We start from the raw sequence: 26,583 nt of genomic DNA on the forward strand, positions 1-26,583 counted from the left end.
GCATGCCTACGGGAGTTTCGAGGCAGCGAAGTGGCAGGAGAGTGGGGGGAGAGGAGGAGAGAAACGACGGCGGTAGTGGGATGGGACGTGAGGCAGAAGGGATGGGGTACATGAGGGTGGCAAGGGTGGGAAGAGAGCTTAGTATGTAGCGAAGGAAGGAGGAGAACAGAGCAGCGCGGGCGTTGGGTTCTTCTGCGGTCAAGCGTGATTACAGGTATGTTTCCTTTGCCTCACCTCCTGCATTTCACTCTGTCATGCTTAGTATGGTGGAGGAGGGGGGAAAATTGGGAATTGCAGGGGAGGGGTCGTGTATGAGCAGATTTGCAATTTCCTCTTCCATACACAGTAAGTGGGAAGAGGGGGGTAAGCTGGGATTTACAGGGGAGGGGCTTTGTCTGAATGGGTCAGAGGTCTGCATGGTGAAGAAGCGCGAGGATCAGAGCATAGGCATGCTGGGGGAATGTATTAGCAGAGCAGAGGGTCAGCCCGAGAAAACTAAGAATGCTATCCATGTGGAGGACAGGAAGATAGAGGGCTTACCCATCTACCTTAGTCCAGGGGGAGAGAGACCAACGATTCTCCAGAATAACGGGGAAGGCTGGAGGGGGGAAGGAAGGCAAAGCGACATGAACATGCTGACCGAGGGGAAGAGTGTAGCTCCTAGAAAGCTAACTTTTACTGTTGATAATTGCAATCAGGAGGCAATAAAGGAAAAGATGGCTCGTCTAGGCAGAGGCAGGGGTCATGGAGGCAGAGGACGACAGAGCCAGCCGGGAAGATGCGATCCGACAACCTCGACGCCAGCAAGTCAGAGGCGAGGCAGGAAATCCATAAGTACAACAGCCCAAGAAGTCGCTCGAGCTTATAGAGAAGGGACGGACGCTGACATTCGTCAGCTAATTCAGGAGATGGAAGACAGCGTAATGGAAGAGGATTCTGAACCAGAGATGGAGGAATGGGGGGATATTATCCCCGACCCAGGGCACACCAGAGGCAAGATGATGCTTTACAGGCAAGCCCTGCATGTGTACTAGGTTTTGAAGTGCTTACTAGCCAAGGCTCTGGAGCAAGTGGCGGGAGAAATGGCAGAAATAGCCCAAGGTATGCCCAATATAAAAAAGGACATGAAAAACCTGCAGATCATCATGATTATGCAAGACAGTAAGCTGGATGAGATCCAGCAAAGGTTGATGAAGCTGTCTCCAGCCCCAGGCGACTCGGCGGCAACACCTGCTAACGTGGAATCTGACAAAGATGACTGGAAGGATTAGATTTTCTGTAGTTGCCAGTTTGCTCATTTTGCGGCTAGCTTTTTCTTTTCAGGTGTTTTTATGTTAGTTTGGAACATGATTAGTGTTTTTAGGTGTTCAGTGTACTTAGCTTGGATTGAAAGACTAATTAAATTTTGTTATTGGATGGCATATAACAGACTCAGGTGGCCAACAGACTTGGTTTCCCATATGGGCAAGTTGAGGCCACCTAATTGCTGTATCTGGAACAACTTGTTTTTGTAAATAGAAAAGGAAGGTACTACCCTAGCTTACAAAAAAAAAAAATGTAAGGCCACAACAATAAAAATAGTGGGCTTCTATGGGGCACAATAATAACAATATGTGGAAAACATGGGCACAACAATAACATAAGGGGCTATAATGACAATAATAATAAGGGAATACACCAGTATTATAAGGGCCTAACATGCCCCTCTCTTTCAGAAAAGTGTTTTCCTCAATGCTTGATTAGTTCTAGATGCTTCTGTGTAAAATTATCATCCTCCCATGTGGAATCTTCAGCATGTAAGTTCTTCCACTTAATGAGATACTCTGAAATTGATTGATTTCATAGTTGTCGAGTTCTTATTTTTGTGACTACTTCAGGTTCCAATATGATTTTTCCTTCCTTGTCAAGTTCTGGAAATATTGTTTGAACTGAGAACTTGTCACCTATAACCTTCTTTAAGCATGAAACATGGAAAACTAGTTGCACTCGGGAAGCTATAGGAAGCTCCAATTTGTATGCCATAGTACCAATCTTTTGCAACACCATGTACATACCATAATGCTTTGGTGATAATTTATTATCCTTCTTAACTTTCTTGAGGAGAATTTGTTTGTATGTTTGTAGCTGTAGAAATACCCACTCACCTACATCAAAACTTCGTTCGCAATGATGTTGATCTTCCTATTGTTTCATTCTATTATGTGCCAAAGTGAGGTTATCCTTTAAGAGTTGGAGAACTTGTTGTTGATGCTTGATGTGATCTTCCACTGCTTGAAATTTAGAATTTTCTTTTAAATATATGTGATGGATGATGGATGATATCCATAAAATGCCATAAATGGGGTCATTTTTGCTGCAGTATGGAAGGAAGTGTTATACCACCATTCATCCAGAGGAAACCATTTGACCCATTTTGTCTGTTTATCAGATACAAAGCAACGAAGATATCCTTCCAAACATTTGTTCATTATCTCAATTTTCCCATCAGATTGAGCATGATACGATGAGTTACGATCTAACTGAGTACCCACAAAAGAAAATAATTATGTCCAAAAATTTCAGTGAAAATGGGATCTCTGTCGCTTACAATAATCTTTGGGTTTCCAAGTAGTTTTTGAACTGTTTCCATAAATGCAGTAGCAACTGTACTGGCTTTAAAGGGATGAGATAATGCAAAAAAGTTTGCATACTTGGTAAGTCTATCAACTACCACCATGATGAAACTCTTTCCTTCGGACTTAGGTAAACCTATGATAAAATCCATTGAAACCTCCTCCCAATGTTGACTTGGAATGGATAAAGGTTGTAATAGACTTGGGGTTTTAATTGTTTCAACTTTGTTTTGTTGGTAAACCAAACATTCCACAACAAACTTTTGAATATTAGATTTAAGGTCATCCCAAAAAAATTCCTTCTTAACCCTGTGGTAAGTTTTTAAAAATCATGAGTTCCCTCCTAAGGGAGAGGTGTGCAATTCCATAAGAATCTTTTGTTTGAGTTGGGAATTCTTATAGAGGTATAAGTGATATTTATACCATAACGAATCATTTTTCCAGCTAAATGTATCAGATGTATTGGGGTCTTATAGTAACTTCTGAATGAGTGCCCACACTTCTTCTTCATTCTTCCATTCATCCCTTGCTTCGTTTATCCAATCTGGTTGGATAATAGAAATGGCGCAAAGAAATGCTTCCACATCCTCATCCTTTCTTGAAAGTGCATCTGCAACAACATTTTGCTTCCCTTTTTTGTAGATGATTTCAAAGTCATAACCCAACATCTTTGTGACCCATTTTTGCTATTCTTCTGAAGATAATCTTTGTTCTAAAAATTATTTAAGACTATCATAATCTGTTTTTACCTTGAAGTGTATTCCCATTAGGTAAGGTCGACATTTCTTAAGTGCATGTAGTATTGCCAACAGTTCCTTCTCATAAATAGCTTAAATACTTTCCTTTGATTGGACGACTTTCAAAAGAAATGGGTCTTTATTCTTGCATTAAAACAACACCAATTCCATTTCCTGAGACATCACATTCTACAATAAAGGTTTTTGTGAAGTTTGTCGTAAATAAGACCGGTGCTTGGCACATTGCCTCTTTAATATGTTCAAAGGCTTTCGTTGTTTTTGGAGTCCAAGAAAATGCATCTTTATTTAGTATTATTGTTAGAGGTGCTGTTATTTTCCCATAATTCTTAGCATACTTGTGATAATACCCTATCAACCCGAGAAATCCTCACAGATGCTTTATAGATGTGGGGATTTTCCTTTCCTTAATAGCTTTAATTTTTCTAGGGTCTACCTTAACACCTTCATGAGATACAATATGACCCAAAGGTTCCACCTCCTGTACTCCAAAGAAACATTTGAAGCTTTTTGCATATAATTGTTTCTCCTCCAATGTTTTGAGCACTCTATCTGTTGAACATGATCCTTCCAAGACTTGTTGTAGATTTTTATATCATCAAAAAATATTAACACAAATTTTCTAAAGAAGGGTTTGAAAATGGAATTCATCAAACCTTCAAATGTAGAAGGTGCATTGGTAAGGCCAAAAGGCATGACCAAAAAATCATAATGACCCTCATGATTTCTAAATGATGTTTTCAGAATGTCTTCAATCTTCATTCTGATTTGATGATATCCTTAACGAAGGTCCAACTTGGTGAAGTAAATTGCTCCATGCAATTCATCCAATAATTCATCAATGAAAGGAATGGGAAATTTATCTTTAATAGTGAGCTTGTTTAGCTCCCTATAATCCGGACACATGCACCATTATCCATCCTTCTTGTGCACCAATTCTCCTGGAGCAGAGAAAGAACTTTGGCTAGGTTAAATTATACCAGCCTCTAGCATTTCTGCAACCATACATTCAATTTCATTTTTTTGGGAATAGGGATATACTTAAGGCCTGATGTTTGGAGGAACACTTCCTGGAATCAAATGAATAGCATGATCATAATCACGAATAGGTGGGAGGCCTTTGGGAATCTCAAATACTTTGGAATGATTGTCCAAGGCTTTTTGTAGATCTAGAGAAATAGATCATTTCGACGTGGGAACCTCTAACGAACATAATTGTGCAATTACGCCACGTTGTTCTTTCTTTAGAAGCTTTGTCATGTCGTTAGAGCTTATTATTTTTCATGGTTTCCCTGCGATACCCCTTAATTCAACTTCCTTTCCAAAAAAAAAAAAAAAAGCTCTTGAAAATTAAAAGTTTCCGTACCCAAAGATTGTAGCCCTTGGACTCTTAGTACAACATCAGCACCACCCATTGGAATGGAAAGCATTGGACTATTCAACACTTATTCTCCCATGGATAGCTTGATATTATGGAACTTTTCAGAGCAATTTATGGTTCTTCCATTTGCAACCATCACTTGACACTCTGGTGTTGGATATAGGAAGCAATTCAATTCCTTCGCTATCTTACAATGAATAAAATTATGGGTATTGCCTGAATCAATCAACACTATTACCCTTTTTCTTTTTGATATGTCCTTCTATCTTGATAGTTTGAGGAGTGGTTATTCCAGCCAATGCATTACAAGATATGGTCGGATTCATTTCTTCTTTCTCTAGGCTTTGTTCATGGTGTGTATCCTCTTCTTTTGATTTTTTTTGTTTCTTGTTCCTTTTCTTCTTCCTCTTCAAAATTTATGTAAAACAATTTATTCTCAGCACACTTATGACCTTTAGTGTATTTTCTATCACAATTGTAACAAATTCCTTTTGCTCTTTTTTCTTCCAATTGTTGTGGTGTTAACCTTTTAGGTTGTGGAAGGCTAGGGGCCACAACACTTCCATCTTTATAGTTGTGATTAGTAGGTTTCCTTGTTGCCATAATTTTGCTTTCATATTTTCTTGCCAACCTGAATGCATTCTCCGATGAATCAGGTTCCCAAATGTGAACCTCATTTTGGATGTTATCCTTTAATGTCCCTATGAATACATCAATCCTATGCTCCTCTAGAATATCTTTTACCCTTATATTCAATTTTTGGAAGTCCTCAATGTGCTCCACCATTGAACCTTTTTGTTTGAGATTTATCAATTGGCTAAAAAAGGTGTTGTTTTTTGTATCCTCGTAATGTGCTATCATTTCTTCCGTAAAAATTTCCCAAGTGACAATTTGCTTACGAGAGAAAAGTCATCGATACCATACAAACTGATTGGGTTCCAAATATAAAGTTGTAATGCATACCTTTTGTGTGTTTTTCACATTATGGAGATCGAAATATTGCTCCATCTGTAGTATCCATGTTACAATATCCTTGCCATCAAACTTCCTCATATCGATCTTTGGAACATGATGGGTATTCAATCCAATGTTAGAGTCTATGAAATCATGATTAACATTTATTTTGTTCTCATAATGAGTTTCTTTTAGAACATACCATAACTTTACTTTTTGTACTCATGTTAAGTTATGGTATGTTCTATGCTTATAACAGTTTACTTCTTTTTATTATTATATTCCACCGTATAGCAATCACATGTACATAAAGTAAAGTGCAGATAGAACATTAAACGATCGACAGAAAACAAGCCAAGACAAGAGACACAAGATGTGGCGGCTAGCCAGGGACAAACCCCACAATGTGTGGGGAAACCCTTTGATCAAATCTTCTTTTATCTTCAATAATTCAACAGAGAGAAATAGTACAATAAATCTGATTCATATCAGCAGTAGCAAACCCTAGATCAGTAGCATCAGCATTAGCGGCTTCATTATCAAACTAGGGCAGACGATATCTCACAAACCAACCGTCGGATTGACTTCATTCCACCACCAAAAGTTTCGGCTTCCAGAGGAGGTTCAGATGAACCTACAGCGCAGTTCAGATGAGGAGATCTTCTAGGCCACGCAAGTCAATCTTTACTTCTGCAGTTGCAGCTTCAGTTTCAGCAGTTTCCGGCTTCAAACTGGGGCAGTCGATATCTTGCAAACCGTTTGTCGGATTGACTTCATTCCACCACCAAAAGTTGTGGCTTTCAAAGGAGATTCAAATGAACCTACAGCGCAGTTCCAAAGAGGAGATCTTCTAGGCCACACAAGTCAATCTTTACTTCTGCAGTTGCAGCTTCAAATTCAACAGCATCTGGCTTCACATGTGTGAGAGAGAGAGACCCATTTCAGCGCAGTAGAGAAGAGACTCATATCTGCGCAGTAGAGAGAGAGAGATGTGATGAGATGAGTGAGTCCAAATGAGGAAAAGTCCTCTTATATTTATACACAACGTTGGTGGGTGAATAGATGCGACTGTTGGGCTTCTGAGCCTACATGAGTTGTAGGTCTGCTTGATAATAATTCCATAATCAAAATAAATTCATATCTCCATGAATACTTATCGGAATCAGATGATCTTTATATCAATCATACACCTCTCAACGAGAGGAATCTAATAAAAATATTATCAACCATGAATAATATGACCCACATGAAGTTTTGCCCTGGTTGCCAATTTTAACACTCCCTCTCAACCATGGAGAACTTCATCTGCAATCTGTCTATCGGTCGTTACTATTCATCCATCAAATGCACTGCCTTGTACAGCCTGACCCTTGCCCTGCTCTGCTCTATTCTACCTGTTCTACTTTGTCTTGTTCTGCCCGCACTGATCTGCACTGTTTTGCTATGTTCTGCTCTGCTCTTGCATTGTTCTATTCTGCTCTGCTTTTGTCCGAATTATGAAGAAGAAGAAATGATCGAGGATGTATCATACTGACTCAAAGTCAGTCTCAGAGTATGTACCACTGGTCCCAGACTAGTCTCAACCAACCCAAATTCAGCGTCATAGTGAGTACAACTCCAATGGTCCTAGACCAATATCATCCTCCACTGACTCAAAGTCAGTCTCAGAGTATGTACCACTGATCCCAAACCAGTCTCAACCGACCCGAAGTCAGCGTCATAGTATGGTACAACTCCTACCACTGGTCCTAGACCAGTATCATTGATCCCAGATCAATGGAGGTCATCCTAGCGTAGGGAGTACGGTAGTTACAACGATGCGTCCATCGGTACTACTATGGTCCCTAACTTCATTTCCCTGCTCATTGATCAGATGAGAGGTACTTCCCATGAGTCCCAGACTGCATGGGTAGGATGCCTCGACAGGAGAACTAATCAATCTTGTCCTCATAGGAGAACACATCAATCCTGCTACAATTGCCATGGAGAACACATCAATCCAGGCCTCACAGGAGAACACATCAATCCTGCTACAATTGCCATGGAGAACACAACAATCCAGGCCTCACAGGAGAACACATCAATCCTGCTACAATCGTCGTGGAGAACACATCAATCCAGGCTGCCATGGAGAACACATCAATCCAAGCCTCACAGGAGAACTAATCATCCTGCTACACAGGAGAACGAATCATCCTGTTCCACAAGAGAGCGAATCATCTTGTCCCACAAGAGAGTGAATCATCTTGTTCCAGTGTGCACCACCAAGGGAGGGTGAGTCACCCTGTGGTCATATGTTGCTCCAGTAGGAACCGCAAGCCCTCAGAGCTCCCAGAGCTCAATGTATGCAACATGCAGGACCCTTGTACAAGGGTTTCTTGCCGACTCCAAGTCGTTTGGGAAAATCACAGATTAGATCTTTCCTCGGGGCTTTGACAAGGTGTATCAACCTGTACATCATCTTAATGTGATGGAGCTTCCTTTCTCATCGACTTACCATATCCCAGATGATGTCTATCTGCTGGAGCAATTGACAAATACGGGATTCCTCAATAATCGAATCCCACCTTTGGTTGTTACAGAGAATCACAGTGGTATCCAATGTAAATCCAAACAGCTCACTAAAGAGCTTTCGCAACCAGACTGCCTCACATGAGGTTATGCTAGCAACAATATATCCTGCTTCGGCGGTGCTCAAAGCCACCGACTTCTGCTTCCTGCTCATCCAAGATATCGAAGCAGATCCCAAGGTGAAACAGTACCCGGAAGTGCTCTTACGGTCCACCACACTGCCTGCCCAATTAACATCAGTATATCCAAGTAGTCTCACATCTACGATAGTGTATCTTAATCCATGAGAGATTGTGTGCTGAAGACATCTCAGAAGATTCCTGGCATCAATCCAGTGAGGCTCAACCAAATATGAGCTCACAATGCTAACTGCAAAACATATTTGGACGGAGGTTCACCAAGAACATCAATGCGAATGAGTTTTTGAAACTCAGAGGCATTTCCCAAGTCTGGTCCAACATCACTACCATATAACTTCTAAAAGTTAAGATCCTCGAGGTAGTCACAGGCTTGTAGTCTATCATACCAAATCTTTCCAATATATTTACCACATATTTTCCTTGAGATAGGAAAATTTCCCTTGGCTTTTGCCACACTTCAAGTCCTTGGTCCTTCATTTCAAATTCAGAAGCCATCTCCCTCTTATATTTGTGAATGAGAGGGTCTGCACCTGTTAGAAAGAGGTCATCCACATACAACACCAGTATGAGAGGCTTGTCATCTTCAACCTTAAAGTAAAGGTTAGGATCGGCTTCACTCCTAGTGAATCCCAACTTCATCAAGTAGCTATCGATCCTCTCATACCATGCTCGGGGTGCTTGCTTCAGCCCATAGAGAGCTTTCTTCAACCTGCATACATGAGATTTTCGATCATAAATCTCAAATCCTTCGGGTTGCTCCACGTAGACCTCTTCTTTGATCAAGCCATGCAAGAACACAGTCTTGACATCCATATGATGTAGGTTCCATCCTTGTGAAGCGGCAAGGGCTATGATCGAGCGGATGGTCGTATATCTGGCAACAGGTGCAAATATCTCATCATAGTCTATACCTTCCTTTTGGGAGAAACCTCGAGCAACAAAACGAGCCTTATACTTTTCCGTGCTTCCATCTGCTGCATGCTTTATCTTGTAAAGCCATTTGGAAGTAACAACAGTCTTGTCTTGGGGTCTGGGAACTACTTCCCAAACATCATTCTTTATGATAGACTCATATTCTTCGGTCATAGCATCCTTCCATACTTGATGCTTGGCGGCATCTGAGAATGACGAAGGCTCATTTTGTATGATCGTGCTCATGATGGTCAGGTATCCTTGATACCTATTAGGTTTCTTACTTTCACGAAAGGTTCCTCGGGGTGCAGCATGTCCTTCAGCATCATCAAGTAACCCCTTAAGCCATGAAGGCCTCTTCCTAGAAGAGGAAGGCTCATGTGGATGAGGATCAATTGGATCCATGGGTTCTACATCAGGCATTGTTTCATCATCCTTTTCTTTCGGTTCCCTGGTGTCGGCTTCTTGAGAGCTCCTCAAAGTCGGAAGATTGATCACCTTGATGAGAGCCATATCTTCGTCAAAGGTGACATCATGACTAATTATGACTTCCCTTTGACCGGCTACATAGATTCTATAGCCTTTAGTATTTTCACCATAGCCCACGAAAATTCCCTTCTTTCCAGATGCTCCCAATTTATTTCTTTTCTCTTTCGGCACATGAAAGTATACAGGGCTTCCAAAAATTTTAAAATGAGAAACATCAGGTTTCTTACCGGTGAATTTTTCTTCAGGAGTCTTGGAACCCAATGCTTGATGAGGGCAATCATGTTAAGTTATGTTAGATACCTTTTGTGTGTTTTTCACATTATGAAGATCGAAATATTGCTCCATCTGTAGTATCCATGTTACAAGATCCTTGCCATCAAACTTCCTCATATCGATCTTTGGAACATGATGGGTCTTCAATCCAATGTTAGAGTCTATGAAATCATGATTAACATTTATTTTGTTCTCATCATGAGTTTCTTTTACTACCCTTTCACCATTAGTAAGCATTTCTTGTAGCAACTTTGTCAAATCTATCTTCAAATCTTCCATTTTTCCTTTAAGTTTTGCTTCTATACCATCCATCTTAGCTACCACGCCAGCCATCTTAGATTCCATGCCATTCATCTTAGCTTCCATGCCATTATTTAAATCATCCATATTATATTCCATGCCATTCTTTAAACCATCCATCTTAGCTTCCACGCCTTTCTTTAAACCATCCATCTTAGCTTCCACGCCTTTCTTTAAACCATCCATCTTAGTTTCTGTTACTTTTTGTGAGAGTGAAATTTGTTGCACTTAGTCTCGTAATTTTGATATATAATGTTGCATTTCTTCCTCTTCTTCATGAATCGTGCTAGAGATTTCAAGTTTCTTACTAAGTGTTTCCATTTTCTTTTTTCAGGGCATCAATTAATGATAATTATGCTTCACTATGTCCTTTGAATTCCTTCAAACCAAATTTTCAAACCAAACTTATGCAAATTTTTAAAAAGGCTACATACCTTTTTTAGCTTTGTAGGAGATCAATATTGAGTTGGTTGTATCTCTATAATTACGGATCTCTAAGGTTTGAAATTTCTTCCTGTAGTAGCCCTCTGAGTCCTCGCTCCAACCTCACAAGTCTGATCAATATTGAATTCTCCAAGAAAGTGTTATTTCAAATATCCCACAATGACCTGATTATGGAATAGTTCAGTAGAGCGAACTTGTACGAAGTTCCACGTGTCATTGTTCCTACCAACCGATATACATAAAACTACAGTTCGTCCTCTTTCTGTAAAGTTTTATGAAATTTCATTCTGATGCTCAGAAAGAAAGTTATGACGATTTTCCCCAGGTCCCCTTTTTGAGATATAATTCAAGAGCCTGCAAAAACTCTAACATACTTGGATAATATCTCCGAAAATATAGCCAGACAAGACTTGAAATTTGTACTTGAGGTTCATCAAGATTTCGTCTCAAATGGGTTTTAATTTTTGCTTCTAAAACGTGGTAGAAAAAAAAGTTATAGCGAAAATTCCACGATGACCTGTTTAAAGTAGTGAAACCATAGAATCCAAAGTTTTGATACCAATTGTTATGAAACTAGCTCACAAAATAGAAAAAAGATGGATCAACGACTTCAAAATCAGTCTCTTTGAGGGGGAAACCTCCTTTACATTGCACAAATGAAAAATTATTAGATGATACAAATGACAAGACCTATTTTCTATATATAGGAGTCTAAGGGATCACAATATAGTCAAGCCGACATAACAATAATAATGTAAGGGTACAACAATAACAATAGTGGGCTTTTATGGGGCACAATAATAACAATATGGGGACAATATGAGCACAAAAATAACAACAAGGAGCTACAATGACAATATTAATAAAGAAATACACTAGTATTATAGGGTCTTAACACTCCTACTCGGAGTTGGATGGGGTGGTAGAGGGAGAAGAAGAGCGCTAGCATCCGGCACAATTTACTTTTGCATAGAATCTCTTCTCCTCTGAATTGGAGTCGTTGTTGTTGTTGTCATGTGAGTTAGGGGATTTGTTATGGCCATTTGTAAAGAACGCCATGGATTCAGAAATGAATGTTTGGTTCATTACCAATCTTGTTTCCTTCTAAGCCATACCAACTTCCATTAGCGGCCTTTTATGAGTTTTAAGTATTTAATGTGTTTTATATATTTTGTCATTTACAGCTTGGATAGCAAGACTACTTGTCACCCAAAGCATGCAATAATTTTAACAATGTAGTAGTTGCATTGATTTTGGGTCCATTTATAATCTTTCCAAATAAGCACTATACTTGTATTTATATATTTGAATGCATGCGGGGACTATTTGATTTTATTGCTTCAGAACTAGATGCCTTTGTGCAAAGCGAAGGTGATAGTTTCCATACTTGAAAAGGAGAAAGGGAGGTTGGGTTTACTTTCTCTTTTCCAATGAAGTAGTTGTCCATTTCTCCAGACATACTCATTAAATGGACAAAAATATTTTAAATATAAAAGACAGTTTATTTAACCCTTTAATCCATGAACCATTGGTTCATAGTAAGGTTTCCAATTTCCAGACTTCTAATGAACACAAATCATTGGTTCATAGTAAGGTTTCCAGACTTCTAATGAACACGAATCATTGGTTCATAGTAAGGTTTCCAGACTTCTAATGAACACTTACGGGGAAATTTGTTTCACCTCTTATATATGATATTGCATGCCTAATCTTAAAATGCTTCTTGGATCGGTAATTAACATGATGCATATATTTTTGCATAGAGTGTGCATTGAACTTCCCTGACAAAATCTAAAAGTTTTTGTCATCTGTACTCTAGATAAATCTGAAGCATGATCTTCGTGCTTCGGTTTCTACTCTCTTTTTTATGGGAAGATGTTTTCCTCAAAATCTTAACTTAGTTGCCTTATAAAATAACATCGAAGCAGTTGATATTTAAACAGTTTTATGATGTCCTCTCTTAATTGTTAACCTTTATTTTTGGAATAAACAACTCGAGTGCTCACCAGAAATAGGAAAATATGTAGTTTGTTTTGTCAAAGCTTCTGAAATTTTATAATTTTTATTGAGACTTGACCAGAAGCCACATAGGAATCTGTAAGTGGTGCTGCAAATCTGTTGGGTTGCCACATGGCACATATGGCGAGGAAGAAGTCTTTAGTGGCCAAATAGTTGAGAAGTACAGTTGAGTCATATCTTAGATTTACAAATCTTCAAATTTTATGTAAGGGTGGATATATATAATTTTGTCTACACTTTTACCTGATGTTCAAATACACTTGACGTGGGTATACGGGAGATTATCTGAAAACATACTTTTTATGTGATTACTGTGTTTTGTAGCAATTTTGAGCATATTAGATCTTAGTTTAGGATGATTAAAAAGTCTGGATTATTCCTCTCGAGATGTTTTGGGAGCAACTAATTAATTATTTAATAGGTCATTCCTTGCAATTATTTTCTTGCAATTGGTACACATTGTGTAAATGAATGCAGGGACTAAATCGTAAGACACAGACCGGTTTGCATCTGAAATGCAAGCTGGATGTTTGTCGGCAGAAACATCACTCACTCTTGAGGGATTCTAAGACCAACTTTTTTAAAGGAATACAAGGCATTAATAGATAAATAAATTCTCTTTCAACTTTCCACCAGTTGACCCTTTGACCTTCTTTGACTTTCTTTTGGAGCCAAGGCCTGAGAACTAACCTCCCAAATCTTCATCTGGCCCGTTTTTCTCTCATGTGAAACATTCTCTAACTGTTTAGCTACAAAGGCAGATTCCATTTCAGGCTGGAGTAATAGAATTTTAAAGGCGTGATAGCATATCTTCACCAATAGGTGTCAAGGGGTCTAGTCCAGGTAGTTGTGAGGTGTATTACTCTCCCCACCAAGATTTAACTCCAGCAAGTGCAAGTGACATGTTGACTTCTTGATGAGTATATTGTTATAATGTGTTGACACAGCCTCAAGCTTCCACAGAATCCATCCTACATTGAGTACCATTCTCAAAATGAGGGAAGTGTCTGTTGGTTTCCTGGGGACGTGTATTTTTAATTATACTCTGTGGCCAAGCACATAGGGAGGCAATGAAGGCCTTTAGGAAGGTTTTTTTCACCTAACTGGGTCAAATAGTTATCCATGCGATCAAATTTGTGGATTTGTTTATGCTTGAAACAAAGCAATATGCATTTTTCAATCCTAATGCAAGAAATGCAGGATCTTTTGAAATTGTGTCTCTCGTTCATCACCAACAGTCCCCACAAGAGCATAGTCCCTCCTTCGAACGATGAAAATGGTTGGCATCCCTTGGAATAAATTTTCCTCCAACAATATTTGATATGAACTTGATTATGGAGTGGCAACCGCCACACATGTGGGGGTTTTTGAAAATTTGGATAAACCCACTCGCTAGTTCCCACTTCCCCATGTCTCATAAGCTTGATGTAGCATTGATAGCATTATATATTTCGAACCATTACATGACAACAATCAAATAAATATGGATTTTGAATGAGAATGAATCTACTATGGATTACAAAGTTATATAGTTCCAAGCATGGCTTCAAGTCCTTTGCTTTTGGATGGAAATGTAGAATTTTAGTCAGACTAAATTCTTGAAAGTTACAACATTTTGTGAACAACTAAATTGTCAACCAAAGGTGATCAATATGAAAGTTACACAATGTTTACAATATTCAACCTAACACCCAAGACTTGGGATGAAAACTTGCATTACGTAGAACAAAACTACATTAGGAAGAGTATGATGCTAATGGTTGTACACAAAAAGTCATGCATTCATAAAACAAGCACCGTTAGATATTGTCTCAAGCCAAACTACATTGGCTACAACCAAAGAGCAGCAAGCTCAATTACAGGCACATTTTTTTTAAATCACACAACAATCCATTATCAGTTATGATATGTACTTCCAAGTTACTACAACAATACAAGTAATAGCATGACCAAGATAATGTTGCACAACATTTAAAATCCGGAGACAGGGTATACCTACATTTTCCCAAAGAACAATCTAAAGACAGATAACAGATTATAAAGAACCTTCATAATGAAATCTTCGCTGGCAGAAATGGGATTTGATAGTCAAAATGCCTCATAACATGCATTTTGACCCTTAAGTATAGTCAATATTTTGATCTCCCTGCTGTCAAACAGTCCAAAAACTAATGAATATGTTTATACATAAGACCCTCAAAATGATAGTAAAATTGAGGAGTGTTTTCAAGTTCCAGTTGTGTTTGCCATAATTTCAGAATGGAAAATACCGCACCCAACATTCCATAGTGGAATAGAAAACACACACAATGCCCAAGTAACTCTTCATAGACCAAAGAAATCCACTTTGACGGAATGTTAGAGAGAGATGGAGGATGCTTAACCCATCAATGCATAGCCATTCATCTAAAAGTATGCTCATATTGACAAAGATTGAAGCCAAATTGTGCCATAATCAAAACTGTTGCAACTAAGCAAAATACAATTGTTGCAAGTAAGCAAAATACACATAATCAGAACTGTTGAAGAAGCTAACTAGCGAATGCACTCAGGTTGGATGGTTGTTTAGAACTCAGAATGTGTGTGAGTTGTTAATATTAGAAATCCCATATTAGGGCAGTTATCTGATTCCATTGCTACAGGCTTGAAATTATATGGATTTGCTTTCTGTCATGATTGTAAACACCTAGAAAAAAAAACAGTGTAACGCATCCCTAGTAAATCAAATCAAATGTTGGGAGAAAACTCGTGCATTTTTCAAGTATTCTGAAACACCTGTAAATAAAATTGGGCATATTATCTTGTTGAAGGATTGTGTTCAATACCAGTAAAGCGTTGTTTTGAAAATAAAGACTCGTTATTTGGGCAGCTCTTTCATCTCCCAGAGAAGCATTTGTAGTTTTTTGTCGATTTTATATTTAGTCTCAGTGAAAAATAAACTAAATGCAATTATCCCCATGAATTAATTAGCAAACAAATCTCAATCATTCTTGAATTCATCAACCAGATCTTGCAATCTCTTTTGACAACGCCTGACAAGGATTTTATCATAACAACTGATGGTAAAGAGGTAATTTTCATTCCTGAATCTGTATGTATGAAACTCTGTCCAATTATTTTGGTTCTTTAGAATCTTGTGAATTCCCAAGTCTGCATTTATTATGCTAATTTTTGCAACCAAGGGGTAGACTACATGCCATATGGGGTCAGTGTGATCCACGAACTCTTGGTTAGTGTGTATGAGACAGTATGATTTCTCCTTTCGCATTGAATCTAGATGTTGGGTCAGTGAAATGAATATGTAGACAAACCCATGTAAACCCAGATTTGATATGCTATACACTAACTTGCCAAACTCAAGGAAACAGATATGTAAATCTTGAGTCCAGAAAAATTAATAACTATTAGAAATTCCCATATAAGACACTCTGGTACATATCATACTAGCAAAAAATACATGGAAGAAACAGAGTATGCCTCGAATACGAAAATAATCCATGCCTTCAAAATTTGGCGATGTAGTGAAATATTTCATGGTACATACCAGACTCGGGTCTAGATAGGTCTGCACTAAATTTACAGAAATATATGTAAGTGATTGAATAGAAAAGAATAAATGTCATTAAAACTTCTAGGAGAATGCAACTTGAAACAACTCTTTTGTGCCTAATGTTAGTACAATTTAATAAACCAAATAACCAGAAAAACAGTGCATGAAGTATTGTTATTTCTCTTGAATTTCCAGGTGAAAGTGGCAGAGCTAGAGGGAAAGATTGTGGGACTATACTTTGTTGCCCTTTGGTATATTCAATGTTAGACTTTTACCCCTATGATGGCTGACATTTACAAGCAATTGAAGGATCAGGGAGCAGAAATGGAGATTGTGTTAATTTCCAGTGATGAGTACCGGGTTTGTTTTGAGAACTATCATAGGACCATGCCTTGGCTTGATGTTCCTTACTCGGAATTGAAGACAAAGAAGATGTTGAATCAGATATTTGAGGTTTAGGGCATATCATATCTTATCATGTTGGACATGAAGGGGAAAACGATGCAGACATAGTGTGTAGAGCTCATTTATAAATATGGAATCCAGGCTTTCCCATTTACTCCAGAGAGATTAGTAGAGTTGGAATATGAGGAGCAGACCAGGCATGCATATCAGACTTTAGAGAAGCTTCTTGTGACTGGCGAGCGTGATTATGTCATTGGGCATGGAGGAAAACAGGTGAGTCTTTTGGAAATTCATGCTTTAAAAAATTTAAAAATCAACAGCAACAACATACTCTGATACTATGTTAGGAAATGGTAAGATAATTAATCATAAAAGGAATACAACTCTATTAAATTAATGCTCAGAATAAAAAAACTTCATCCCAGATGCATATTTGTGTCATCTAATTCTCAATCTTTCACAGACTGAACAAAATCCTCTATCTTTCATAGTTTGTCAGTCGTGGCTTGTTGGGTTGGTGAAAGTTAAGTGTTGATATTGCCCTCACCAGGGTTCAAGTCACTCGGACAACAAAGGTCATTGGTAGTTATGTTTGGGATCGTGCCAGCTCCCATAATAGCAATTAGGACCAGGTGCAAGTCCCTGGCCTCCTAGATAGGGTAAGCCATGTTGGGAAACTGCCATTAACCAACTTTATTTCCCCTGTTGCACCCTGATGTCATTTGTTGTAGTCCTATGCAACTTTATTTATTTGTTGTAGTCCTGTGCAACTTAATTTGTGGTATCCTGCAAGTTCCAATTGTGGGTCCTCAACTCATCTGGATTACCTGTTTGCAGATGCCACAATCACCAACAATCCTTATTTGAAGTTTTGCAAACACCTTATCCGAAATTCTGCTAATCCAAAATTTTAAAGAATAAAATACCAAAAATTTGTGAAACAATAAGGTGTCATACAAAGTACATATATAAATATTAAGAGTGAAATTTTTCAACAGTGAGATTCAGTTTAAATGTTTGGTTTGTCCAAGCCTTAAGATAATTTGTGGTATAATTGAGGATTTATTTCATTCTCCTCTAGGTGTAGAGCTCACAATGCAGTCCACATGGGTATTTCAATGCCACCCACATGGCTTTTGCAGGTAAGCATCTCTTCACTGAGAGGTAAGCATCTCTTCAAAGCTCAGTGGTGTCTTCCATGTCAGGAATTCACTCCAAGATTGATATTTGTCTATAAAATTTTGAAAAAAACTCTGAAAGGCGATGAGTGTTATGAGATTATATTCATTACCAGCAACAGAGATGAAGCATCTTTTCATTAATACTATGAATCCATGCCATGGCTTTCTCTTCCTTTTGGGGATGAAAATATTAAAGAGTTGTCATGCTATTTCGACATTAGGGGCATTCCATCACTCGTCGTAGTAGGCCCTGATGGAAAAACTGTAACGAGTGAAGGAAGGAATTTGATCAACTTGCACTGGGAGAGGGATTATCCTCTTACAGTTGGTCGTCTGGTTGAAATTCAAAAGGAAATAGATGTAGAATCCAAGAGCTTTCCAAAAATACTTCACCATGTTGGGCATCTGCATGTATTGAATCTTGTGTCTGCGGAATCTGGAGGAGGACCTTACATTTGTTGTGTTTGTGACGAACAAGGATTTGGTTGGGCTTATCAGTGTGCTCAGTGTGGTTACGAGTTGCACCCCAAGTGTGCGCAGGTAGTAAGTCAGAATGAAAATGAACAACATCAAATTACTAATATTGAAAGGGATGTTTAGACAAAGTAAGCAAGCCTAAAATATAGTCATGTAACATTCCATTGGCATGGCTTCTCTCTGAGTTTCATGTGAGCTCAGTTTGTATATATCTGGTATATAGGTTGGATTGGGAAGGATTGGACAGCTAGTTATATGGGTTCCATTAGAAACAAGTTGTTATTGGGAAAAAGGACAGTGGAATGAATTTCACTGAAAAAAAGAGATCGAAGTTGAATCAGAACCCCCATGGTGGGAACATCACACCCAAATATGATAACAAATTTTCATTGTTGTTGTGGAACAAGTTCATGGTTCCCACCACCATTTGTTAGATGGTGAGGAACAATGTACATGAGAATCTATGGTTATGTTTGAGTCCTGAGCTTTGCTAACTCAAAATCAGAAAATTAGGTTATGAACTTTGAAGCTTATGCTTACAGACACTTAGTTGTTGGTTATTTGGTTTTCCTAGATGGAGGTTCCAAAGTTTTTGGTAATTATGTATATTTTTTTTCCAAATATAGTTTCTGGGGTCTGTCACTCACCATTTAAGGATTGGGTGCAGACTTTGAAAGAGTAGTGCCTTCTTCCTTTGATTAGCTTTTGAGTAGACAGGGGATTTTAACTTGGTGATTCTGTTGCAGTTTTAATACCCATCGTAGGGTCAAACTTCATGGAAACCATGTTATGATGTAAGTTTTTCCATTTTATTTTTTCTGTGGAGTGAGTAGGCATTCACAGTGTTTTTCTTGGTCATGACACTAGAAAAATTGCCACTGGACACTGAAACTACTGACATGTATTTCATGGTGCAAGGACTTTTAGTTACAATTTTTTCATGCTACATATACTATCTGGACAACATAAATGTATTACATGTTCTATAGCCCTACTGTAAGAAATATAGTTTGCATTTTGTCGATGTTATTGTTTCTTTTGGCACAGCTCCTGTTATTGGTGGAGATTCGATTTTCCTTCTTTTCTATCTATACCAGAATATGTTTTTTTAATATTACACTGTTATAATGTACAAGCTTCAATCCTTTAAGCTGATTAAAAAATTAATGATCAATCCTGTTACAGAGTTTTCAACAGTTAAATTTCTGATATTATCCTCCTGACATATCAAGAAACTTAAAAGCATCTTTATATTTTGAAGGAATTTACTTTATAAGTTTAAACTCTGTTATGAATCCCAAAAACAACGTGATACCATGTGAGTGTCCAGGTCCCCATAAAAAGTGTAACGGGTTGAATTTTATTTAACAGGAATGTCAAAGTATAAGAAGCCTTTTTAAGGGAGCAGCAAAGATTTGATTCAGTTTTTAGAGTCAATGAGAATGAGGCAGAGGGATTACCTAAATGGTTAGAATATGGGTGTATGAAGTACATTGTGTTAGTTGGAAAGTGAGGGAAGCATCCATTCATTCAGAGGCCCACAACCAACAGTTGGTCACTTGGGGGAAACCAATGCCCTCTGTGGTTATGCCACCTGCTCCTCCTCTGCTACCCAATCCAAGAACTGGCATGATTACGTCTATGGAATGATTACGCATACATATTATGTGTCCCTTGTAGCTCAAAAGGGGTTTAAATAGTTTGAAGCCTGGACAAACAGAGGAAAACCCGCAATCTATACTGGATTATGGAGATGAGCAAGAGGGGAAATTGGTTCTTTAAATAATTTGAAGGCTGGACAAATAAGGAAAACCCACTATATATATATATATATATATAGAGAAACATGGGACTGTGGAGAGGACTGGGGAGATTGGTTCAATGGCACAAGAGCTAAGAAATACCAATTCCACTGAAGACAAACCACAATTTCCATTAAAGAATAGGGACTTACGTCTGCTAACTGCAATGAAATCTTGTGTAGAATCCAGTGTTTTGGATGGGAAACTAACAGGCCTTCTCATGGGCCGTCACTAGCTGATTGTTCCTCTACATCATGCCTTATCTGTGATCTCTGAGGCATATGATGAACTCAAGAGGGATGGCAAGGAAATAAGCTTTGTGTACGTTGCAGCTGACAGGGACCAGGTAGTTATTGAGGCTCTCAAGAGATATGGGCAGGAAGACCGTATTGATGAATGCCCTGATGTGGAGTGCTTTGAGAGGGCACTGGGACTTCTCCCAAGGACTAGTTTGTTGTCCCCCTTCAGCCATCGGAAGTTCGTTTGGAGGTCCTGCATAATTACATGTCTAGAATTTTTAGCCTGCCTTTTGTGGGCTTATCAGTGTGCTCAGTGTGGTTATGAGCTGCACCCCAAGTGTGTGCAGGTAGTAATTCAGAATGAAAATGAACAACATCAAATTACTAATATTGAAATGGATATTCAGACAAAGTAAGCCTGAAATAGTAAACAAGCCTTAAATATAGTCATGTAACATTCCAGTGGCAAGGCAGAACTCTGAGTTTCATGTGAGCTCAGTTTTTATATATCTCGTTAGGTTGAATTGAACAGGATTGGACAACTAGCTATAGAGATTCCATTATAAACAGTTTCTATTGGGAGAAAGGACAGTGGAATGAATATCATTGAAAAAAAGAGAATGAAGGTTGAAACAGAACCCCCATGGTGGGAACATCACACCCAAAAAAAACATTTGCATGAATGAAAATGGTTTCATCGTTACTCTTACAATAATATGTTACATATTTATGGTGAACCACTCTCCACTTTGAGGAAAACATCTCCTATTATTTGTATCAAGTGTTAGGGATAACAAGAAAATGAAGAAAGGAATTATCATAATGTTATTAAAATCATTGGGAGGCAGATAGATTGTGAAAAGATATTAATAGAAAATAATAATTATTAGTTATAAGCAGTCTTACTTTTCACTAGTGACATGGCCATGACGAAAAATGGCAAAGATATCCATCATATTGTATATTATTTTATATAGTTTATCTGATGTCATATTTTTTCAAAATCTATCAAATATTTGTTATTGGAACTTGAAACACCATCTTTGAAGATTAAGAGGCAATTTATGTTGAAAATGTTATAGAACCTATCAAGAATATGTCAATTTGGCATAATGTAAGTGATTTCTCTTTATCTTTTAACTCTGAATGACATTTTGTTGACTAATTTTTATTTTCAATGATGATTTATATGGCACAATTCTTCTAGAATTTATGCCTAACCACGTTTCCTTTTCAACATTTGGTGCAATTGATAGTAATAATAATAATAAAATATATTAAATAGAGAAAGATTAAAAAAAAAAAAGTTAATAAGTCTGTTAATAAAGGGATCAAAGAGATGGATTTGAGCCAGTACTCTTGGATTCCATAATGGATTTACTTAGGGATTTAAATATGCGTCATCACAACAAATACTATGGGCTATGCAATACCATCACAAACCCATCAAATAACTAACTCAAACTTATCTTAATAATTATTACACTCAGAGGTGCTCTCCAACCTAAAATGGAAGAGATGTTGTAATGGCTCGTCCTGTTATGTTATGTAAACATTTTGATTTTGTCAAATTACATAAAAATAAAATAAAATTGTTGAATTTAGGCTTCTATGATCCATATCAAGTTTAATGAAAAGATTCTTTGGCGTAAATCACATTGGGATGCTTTTGTCGACGCGTTTCGAACCAACGAGTGTGGTTCATCGTCAGGACAAGTTGAAGAACCAGATCCTGGCTACAAGTTAAATAGAAGAGTAGATCATCCACCAATAGCTATATTGGACTGGGCAACTAGACTTTCTAACAACTATATTGACTTGGAAAGGCTAACTAGATAGGACTACGGGATACGGGTGGGAGAAATAAGATTATATATTAATAGGAATTAATTAATTACTGAAAGGATTTTAATTAAATAATTAATATAAGTTAGTTTCATAACTATTACCATATGTAAATGAAGTAATGTATTTAATTAATATGAAAAAGGTTTTATATCACAAACTATATAATTAAATATTAATATTATAATAAAGTTAACAAGTTGTGTAATTAAACAATTAATTATCAAATATGAAATAAAAGGGGTTAATATTATCTAATTAAATAGTTAATTGCGAGTTAGTTATGTTATGTATTTAATTAATATGAATCCAAAGGGCTAATATAATTAAATAATATATCGATTAATAGTTTGTATAACCTATTAATAGAAAAAATTAAGTGTAAACTTAAACCATTAAGTCATAAACTAAAACTATCTAATAATTTTTTATTTTTTTATTTTAGTCAATAATAATATATAATAAGGGTATTTCATTAAAAGGATAACTAATTAGGCTAGATAAATCAAGGACCTTCTAATAAATAATAGGAAGAGGATAAGGGGCAAATACCTTAAGAGTGATCAAAACAATGAGGAGCTAAAAAGAAACAAAATAGATTGTTTTAAATTGGTAGTTAATTAGGAACAGTTTTCATCTTTTCAACAAAATTTAGGTAAAGAAAATTCAACAAGAGGGTTTTTATTCAGGAAGGACTTTACAAAGAAGAACACCCCAATGATCAGAGTCGACTAAGAGGGGAGGGCAGGGATCCAGCAACTGCTAATTTTCCAGTCATCATCTCTATGGAGATTGTTCGGCCTTTTTTCAATCTCAATGGCTTCCCTAAATTTCTGGTGATGAAATTGCGCAACCTTAGCAATAACACGGGTCTCCTCAATACATACATGATGTTTTGTCTTCTCAGCATGTTCGGCTAGGACGGAAGACCGGGTCTTCCCATGTTTTAAGTTGGCTGAGTGCTCATTAATCCTTTGATTAATAGAATGACCAGTCTCACCCACATAGGGGGTCTCATAGGAACAGGGAATAACATAGACACCTTTCATCTCCTTAGGGTCGATCGGGTCCTTTACCGATCGGAGGGAGCTACTGATCCGGATTTAAACAGGAACGCAACAAATTACAGAGATAACCATATACACAAAGATGCAGCGGAAATAATACTTCATTTCATTAATGGAAAATACTGAAATATGCTTACAGACAAAAATGGAAATAAACTAGCTAGGGCGATGGTAGCTTATCTCTGAGAAGAGATGTGATGGCTACATGCCTCTGAACTGTGTTACAATGAGGCTCGAAGGCCTATTTATTGTTGAGAAACAATGGAAAAACCCTTAACATTCCAAAACCTAACCCTAGGAGATGAAACGCCAAACTGTGGGCCCCGTTTGGGGGTAAGTTGGTACATCAACTTCCCGGGGTCGTAACTTTGGCATATGATCTCCGTTTGACGCGTACAATAGCTCATTAGAAAGATCTATCCGAGCACTATCATTGTTGAAACGGGCAACACCAGTCCATTCCATTGACTCGTGTTGCCCCTGGATTCCCCAAAAAACGTCGTTTAGGGCCTCAAAACGGCTCCGGAAGTTCAGGACCCGAAAAACTGCTAAAAATAGTAAGTTGTGCTACAATTAAGGAAACTGAAAATGCTGAGAAAGACAATGGTGGGGGTCCAGGTGGACTTGGCAGGTGGCCACCAATATCCACCTGGATCATTCCTCCCCCCTTAGGAAGCAATGGTCCCCATTGCGTTGAGCTCCTCCATGAGATGAGGAAACTTCTGCTGAACTTGTTCCCTGGTGAACCACTTGCCCTGCTAAAGGAGTTGGCCTGCTTTGACAACTCGATACAGTTGGATATTCTGTTGGCGAGTGTTCTTGATCTGTGTGTCCATGATTCGATCAGTTGCAGCTTGTTCCATGCAATCTGGATTTAATTCTGTGGGTTTGAGCTGTTCGGCAATGTCGGATGTGTCTAGCAATGGTGGAAAGTATGGCCGAAGGCGGTCCACATTGAATACTGGGTGCAGGCCAAGGAATGGGGGAATGCTGAGCTCAAATGCATTGTCTCCCATAGCCTTAGTAATGGTGTAAGGACCATATCGGAGTGGTCTCAATTTCCGATAGGCTCCAGTAAGGCGTTCCTTTTGCAAATGCAACCAGACTTTGTCGCCCACCTGAAACTTGTGTGGCACCCGATGTTGATCATGTCGTTGCTTGTACTTGGCATTTGATTTCTCAAGAATGTCATGGACCTGCTGGCGAATATGTTGGATGCGCTCAATGAAGCTGGTGGCCTTATCTGTTTCGGACTGGACATGAGCTGAATTCATGTGAGTAGCTGCAAGTGGCATGGCCACATCAATGGGGCATAGTGGCTGGAATCCCAAACCCACCTGAAAAGGGCTATGGCCAGCGGAGCTGTGAAGAGCTCGGTTGTAGCTGTGCTGAACGTAGGGGAGGCTCTCGTCCCATGTGCGTGGATGCTTTGAGTTATACATGCGCAGAATGTGCACAATCATCCTATTGACAACCTCTGTCTGGCCATCAGTTTGAGGATGGAAGGCTGTGGACTTCGTGAGTTTGGTGTCCAGTATTGACCAGAGACTGGACCAAAAGGTGCTGAGAAACCGACTGTCCCGATCTGAGATGATAGACTGTGGGATCCCAAAGTGCACCCACACTCGTTCAAAGAAGAGTTTAGAAGTGGCTTCTGCTGTGATATTCTTCTTGCAGGCCATCATAATGGCCATCTTTGAGAACCTGTCGACGACCACAAAAACACAGTCATTTCCATGCTTAGTGGAAGGAAGGCCTGACATGTAATCCATGGAGATGGATTCCCAAGGTCGACTAGGGGTAGGCAACGGGGTATAGAGGCCTTGCTTCTTAATGGTCGTTTTGGCAATGGCACAGGCAGTACATGATCGGATGTACTTCCCAACATCCTGTCGAAGATTCGGCCAATAGAAATAGTTTTGCAGTACTGCCACTGTTTTCTCGACCCCGAAATGCCCAGCAGCCCGACTGTAGTGTGCTTCCCAAATCATCTTGGCACGCTCGCTTGAAGGAACACAAAGGTGACCGAGGTGGCATAATAGGGCATCTTGGAGGTGAAAATCTGCAACGTGCCGACCCTCCAAGAGTGTCTGGTATGTGTGGCCGAATTCTGGGTCGCTTTTGTAGAGAAGTGGCCAATCAGAAGTCTCATTCCCGCAAGAGTTGAGCACGGTGGTTAGCGCCATGATCGGTGGTCGACTGAGGCAATCTGCAACATTATTGGTGATGCCCTTTTTATACTTGATATTCAAGTGAAACTGTTGCAGGTATGTAGACCACTTCTGATGGCGATCATTCTGCAATTTCCCTTGGGTCTGTATGAACTGCAGAGGTCGGTGGTCTGTGTGGATGACCGTTTCCTTCCCCAAAATGTAATGCTTCCATTGTCGGCAGGCCTGTACAATGGAATACATCTCTTTATCATAAGTGGGGTACTTCCGGACTGTGTCTGAAAGTGTTTCACTGTGATATGCCACTGGATGTCCATGTTGAGTAAGGACTGCCCCAATAGCATAGTCAGAGGCATCTGTCTCGACCTCAAATGGTTGTTGTAAATCTGGTAACGCGAGCACTGGTGCCGTGCAGAGGCGATCCTTCAATTCCCTGAATGCCTTCTGTTGAGATTCAGACCAAAAGAATTTTGCTTTCGCCCCGCCCTTAGTGACTTGACTCAAGGGCCAAGAAATATGAGAAAATCCCAACACAAACCTGCGGTAGAAGTTGGCAAGACCTAGAAAGCTGCGGAGCTCTGTTAGAGTGGTTGGAGAGGGCCAATCCCGAATGACTTGGACCTTGGCTGGATCGACATGCACCCCCTGTTCATCAATGATGTATCCCAGATACTGAACCTCGGTCATGCCAAAAGTGCATTTCTCCAAATTGGCACATAGCTTGTGTTGCCGCAATGTTTGGAGAACCTGTCGGATGTGTTGGAGGTGCTCTTCCCAACTCTGGCTGAAGATCAGAATGTCATCCAAGTATACTACTACAAAGGAGTTGGTGAATGGCTGCAAGATGTCATCCATTAGCCTCATAAAGGTTGCAAGAGCATTCGTCAATCCGAAAGGCATGACCAACCATTCGAAGAGGCCCTCCTTGGATTTGAAGGCAGTCTTCCACACATCTGAGGGTTCAATTGGTACCTGGTGATATCCTGACTTCAGATC

The 26,583-nt window shown here is 38.9% G+C and overlaps 1 pseudogene; it reads left to right on the forward strand.

Annotated features, from left to right (window-relative positions):
* The first annotated feature begins 1,082 nt into the window (after positions 1-1,082).
* Positions 1,083-18,586, forward strand: LOC149255022 (putative nucleoredoxin 2; annotated as a pseudogene).
* Positions 18,587-26,583: the final 7,997 nt, after the last annotated feature.

Source organism: Pinus tabuliformis, chromosome 7 (assembly GCF_031772625.1).
Source record: "Pinus tabuliformis cultivar Carrire ecotype Pingquan chromosome 7, CPIR1, whole genome shotgun sequence".
NCBI classification, from domain to species: Eukaryota; Viridiplantae; Streptophyta; class Pinopsida; order Pinales; family Pinaceae; genus Pinus; species Pinus tabuliformis.